The sequence below is a fragment of the Hakea prostrata genome, chromosome 7 (assembly GCF_041222555.1).
Source record: "Hakea prostrata isolate BN-2017 chromosome 7, UWA_Hpros_2, whole genome shotgun sequence".
Taxonomy (NCBI): Eukaryota; Viridiplantae; Streptophyta; class Magnoliopsida; order Proteales; family Proteaceae; genus Hakea; species Hakea prostrata.
In genome coordinates this window covers 24,042,831-24,048,302 of record NC_142606.1, presented here as the reverse complement: position 1 = coordinate 24,048,302, position 5,472 = coordinate 24,042,831, and the positions used below count along the sequence as shown (strand labels likewise).

Here is a 5,472-nt window from a genome sequence, read left to right as displayed (position 1 = left end):
TGGGTATCACCATGGATTTCTTCGAAGTTAATACTTGTCTCTAATTTAAAGTCTTACTTGTTTAATTCATATATTTATTATGCTTTGGTTGGCATGAGTAAGTCTATGTGGTGGGTTACTACCTCTTGTGGAGATTGTATACTTTGTTTTTTCATTTATCTATGGTGTGGTGATGTCCAGGTATGTCTTGTGTATGTTTTATCAGGTTTGCATATGTTGCAGTTTTAGGGGAGATGCTGCTCAAATGTTTATGACTCTTGTTCTGTTTATCTCTTTTGTGAGATATAAGCCTGGTGTGTGCATGTGTACTCTCCATGTTTGTTTGGTTGAGTTGTGAACTATGAGTTGTGGTTTAGGGCGTCTCTACCTAGTGCAGTTGTTGCATGGTGTATCTGCATTGATTCCTTTAGGGTTGCATGGTTAGTGCATGTCTAGGTATTTTGCATATTTTTTGTTTGCTTTGTACTGTAGTCTCTTTTCTTTTGTTTGTGCAGGTACACTTGGACGATGACGGTTGAAGCCCGGTCTACTATGATGTTGTTTAGATTTACAGATTAAGGGGGAGATTTGTTAGGGGTAATCTGGGTGTATCGCTTGTTTAGTTGGTTTGTTGTTGAACCGATTGGTTCACTTACATGTATATGGGCATGTGGGCTGGTTCGATTCATTGTGTGCAAAACACAATCGGGTTCTGCGATTTTTGGGGTTTCTGAGTTCTATCTCTCTGTTCGTTCATGGCTACTTTTGTTTCTCTTCTTCCTGCTTCGGTGCTTCGTTCTTGAAGGATCTTGAAGGAGATATCATAGGGCTTTTGATCAGCATGGTGAGAGGGAGACTCGATGGTGATTTGAGTTCGTTTGGTTGCCATATACGGTGACTTCTGTATCTCTCTTATTTCTCCTAAATTCTGTAATTTCTACAATTATAGTGGATCGGACTCTATCCAGAGTTCCAGAGATGTAGGTTCGAAAGAACCGAACTCCGTCATCAATCGTGTCTCATCTTCTTGTTTAAATTAGGTAAATCTCAAACGATCGTTGTTGTTAGGGTTAGCAGATTATGTTTTCCTTTTTCAATTTGTTAAATCACATATGAGAATCATCATATGCAACTCCAGATAGGTAAATTGAATTAGGGAATTGAAAGTCTGTGATATCAAATATAAAGGAGAAGAAAAAGATAAATGTATACCATCACCATCTAGAACTGAAAAAGATATCGTCCATGCTCTGTTTCACTTTGTAACTCTGTTCGATGTTGTACTTCAGCAGTTCAACTTCGTATTAATACCAAAAGAAGAGAAAGAGAACCCATTTCCAAAGCTAAGATGAGTTACAAAGAAAAAAGGCCAGAAGGAAAGATAAGATTTTAATTTCTAGATTTGTAGAAAATGTGATCTTATGATGAATGAAGTTTTCTAGATTTGTAGAAAATGTGATCTTATTATGAATGAAGTTTAAAAGTAAATCTCCGGATGTTAAATCTATGGAACTTGGCAGTTATTATTAGGATATGAATTTTCTCAACATCTACTAGCTTGCAGTCCTTTCGGCATAAGAATAGAGCATTTGACTGCCTCATCCATGCTTGATCTCTGTTTGCAATGGTGTAATAAACTTGGCTGGCAAACTCCTATGTTAACTTGGCTCTTCTCGGTTTTAGGATTGACATTCTACTTACATATGGAAGGCAAGGAATCGAGCCTGTTTGAAGCCATTAAATTAACCCAACCCCACTACTGTCCTACAAACAATTTACTTTTGGTTAAACGAGTTACAGATACAGCACCAGGTAGTGCTGTATGGTTGATGTGCCATCATTGATGCTTCCCAGGAATTATTAATAGTAAGCCCCACCCCTAGTAGGTATTCCCATCCACTCAGTCCTAACTGGAATTTGGTTACTAATTCAGTCCTCATGGTTGCAGGTCTTCGCTCCACTAGGCTAACCCTTTGGGTTTGAGGATACTTTTTGGTCCATAATAGACATGTTGTACATTGGGAGATAGACTCCTACCATTTTGACACCAAGTTGGAGACAGTATTGGAAGGGATCGTGATCGGATTGAAGTTTGCAAAGGCCAACGGAATTGAGCTCACTCACATAAGAACCAATTCCAAGACAATGACTGATTACCTCCTGCCCAAGCCAAACAACTGATGTTGGCCTTGGTTTTTTGGCTCCTGTATTAGCCCAACCATCGGATGATCTAGCTAATATTGTAATATCTAGACTTAGGTTTCCCTCTATGCTTGTGTATGTCAAGTACTGTGTATATCAGACAAAAAATAAAATAAGTACTGTATATATACGAAACCCAGCTACAATTTGTACAGTCCTAGTACTGTCTGTATTGGTATGATATATCAACAGGAGATTTTGGCTTAATCCGAAAAAGAGGGAGGGGGAATTCCAATAGGGGTTTCCTATAGCAAACCACTGGTGTAAGGTACCCCAGTGTTGTTTAACCAATCATCTCCATGTATGAAGTTGGAGACAGTGAAGTTGGCAGCATCAGTGGCATTGATGACATGGTAACCGGCCCATGTAACTCTCTGACTAGTATTAGACCCTGGCCCTGTATTGTTGTATTCAGCATAATAGAGAGTGTCCAAAGCAAAGCTACCCTTCCACTCTGCCCAACCAGAAGGATCTATCAAGTTATTCATGTGAGTTTGCATATAGACAGTCCTGGAGTACTTCTGCCATGGCCTTCCTAAGTAAGTCTTTGTGGTGGAGTTGCTCATACTCAGTTCTGCCGTTGCCAAAATCTTGCAACCCTGGATGGTAAAACCAGTGGGTTGGTTAAAGCCAGTTCTACCTTGTGCTGTGATGGCATTGAATTGCCCAGTCATGGGCAACCTTGCATATATATTGCAGTATTGGAATACGACAGCAGCGTTGCCGAATATGAAATCTACAGTTCCATATATGTCACATTCACGATAGAATTGGCGGGAGGAATGGGCATACAAGGTATCTTGGTAGCCTACAAAACTACACCTATAGAAAGCTGATGTATCAGCTTCATTTCGTAGTGCCACTGCTTGGTGTTTGATCGCTCCAGCAGTGTTTTGGATCGTTAGATTAACACCCACGAATCCTTGACCAGTCACGCCTGTCATTGAACCACTGTATCAATCTTCATGCATTATTGAAAAAAATAATGATAAAAAAGAAGGGCGAACCAACAATTTTTGTTGATGGTGTCTCCATGCATTATTGGACATAAAAATATGCTATTAAGATGGAACATTGTTCTTCTGGGTATGGTTCCACGGGTTATGGTGCTAATGCGGGTTGTGGGGCTGCAGCTCAGTGGAATCCTACTAGTGCTGGTGCTGTATCTGGTGATTCTGGTCAGTCTCCAAGTGGAGCTGCCAGGTATGGTAATGATCAAGCTTATGGGTATGGTAGTTATGGTGGAGGAGATAGATCTTATGGTAGCCAGGGTGGATATGGTGCTGTAGGAGGACGAGCTGGTAGTGCGCCAACCAACAATGCTCCCACTGGTGCTGGTGGCTATATGGGAAGTGGCTTTGGTGATTCAAATGGAAGCTCGAGGTATTCAAATGCTGCATGGAAGTCCGATGCTTCACAAACAAGAGGCAATGGGACTGCCCAAGCAAAAGGACCTCCAGGTGGTCAGGTTGGTTTTGGAGGTGTTCAATTCAGGCAGCCAGGCAGGCATATCAAGGTGATTGGAATCTCTGGTCTCATTATGTATACATATATACATACTATATATACATATATAAATAAAGTGACCAATACCGTATAGCAAAAGTGCTATGTGGTTACATACTGACTGTATACCATAGTTATGGTCTACTCCCTAATAAGGCAGAGCAGTAATTAATCCAGACTAATTATTCGTCTTTCAAACAGACTTCTCTTCCCATATGATTGCTTCTCATCTGACATGGAGCAATCATACATGTAGATCGCAGCAGATTTTGGGACTGGTTGGATTGCTTAAATCCCAGTAGTTTGCTGTATTAGTTAATACTGTTTAGTATTTACTTCCAAGTTGTAGTATTTCATTTTGCTTGCTTGGTGTTGTCTTGGAAAAAAAAGAATGGAAAATCGTAGAGGGTTTGAAATGACTAACCAAGTGTTGCAGAATTGAAGGTCCCATTGTTATCACCTGCACTACGGCTCCCAGTGACAATGGTCTGGTTGATACCAGCTCCGATCATCATGATGTAGCGTTTGTGTTCGCCTATTGAAATATACTCTGAATAGATTCCAGCAGTGACGTAGATGAGGAAGTAACCACCACTGGCATCTGTTTTGTCTGGAGCTGCAGCAATTGCATCAGCTATGGCTGTAAAATTACCACTTCCATCTTGAGCCACCACGACGGTGTCTCTAACCATAATTTTGTCTTCCAAACTAGTTGATTCCAGAAGTTTTTTTCCACTAAATTTCTCATAGAGCCCTTTATCACGGTTTGACATTCTCAACGGTAATGGACTTTGTTGACCCACTTCCAAGTCGGAGAACAAGAGCTTTCTCCCAGTTGGCTTCGTTGTCTTCGTCTTCTGATGACGAACCCAACCACAGGTGAAGATTGACAAAGAAACACTGTAAAGTTTGGTTCCACTGGCGAGAGGGGTATAAACACTACTTTTCACATATGAAGCTGAAGATGTGGATCCAAGCTCATCTAAGCAAGTTTGCTGGTTGGTTATTACTGCACTAAGAAGGGTTTGTATATCCTCAGCTTGTCTGGCAGGGATTGTAGTTGTTCTGGTGTTGACAGATTTAGTTGCACCTATCAAGAAAGAGAGGAAAATGATGAGGAGAAAGACAAACAAGCTTGAAGAAGCCATAGTTTTTCACAACGAAATTAAATTTCTGGGTTGCGAAAATGGGTGCTAGTGGATATAAATTTATAGAAAGAGAAATCGCATACATAACTTAAATGAGGAGCGTACTTAAGAAACCTTGGATCGATAGAATATTAATAAAAAGGCGATGAACTTGCACTTCTAGAAGTTCAAATCATGCACTAAAGAACAAGATTAGAAAGCCAATCTGTATTTAGAATATCTTTTGCGTTAAGATAAGAAATTATAGACGGAAGCTCAAGACTGATCAAAATGACTTAGGGTGTTAATTAAGAGAGAGAACCCAGAGAGAGAGAGAGAAACCTAGAGCTCATTGAGAGAATTTGAAATTACTCAGTTACATAATTCCATGTGAAATATTGCCATGAATAATCATTCGATGGATGATGGGGCCTTGAATTCAGCTATTTGTATTCCTTCTATAGCTAGCTCTGCAGCCTATACCTACCTAGGTGGTGACAATTGCATTTTATGTAGGTCATTGTCTCAATGAGAGATAGAATGATTAATAAATATAGAACTCCACTAATTATTTTTGCATTCAAAACAGCTACATCTCCAACAACTTTAATGTGAATCTATGAGCGGGAATATTGACTATTTCTATTGATTTTATGTA

The 5,472-nt window shown here is 39.9% G+C and overlaps 1 pseudogene; it reads right to left on the bottom strand.

Annotated features, from left to right (window-relative positions):
- Positions 1–2,426: 2,426 nt before the first annotated feature.
- LOC149010710 (putative pectinesterase/pectinesterase inhibitor 7 pseudogene) lies at positions 2,427–4,835 on the bottom strand (annotated as a pseudogene).
- Positions 4,836–5,472: the final 637 nt, after the last annotated feature.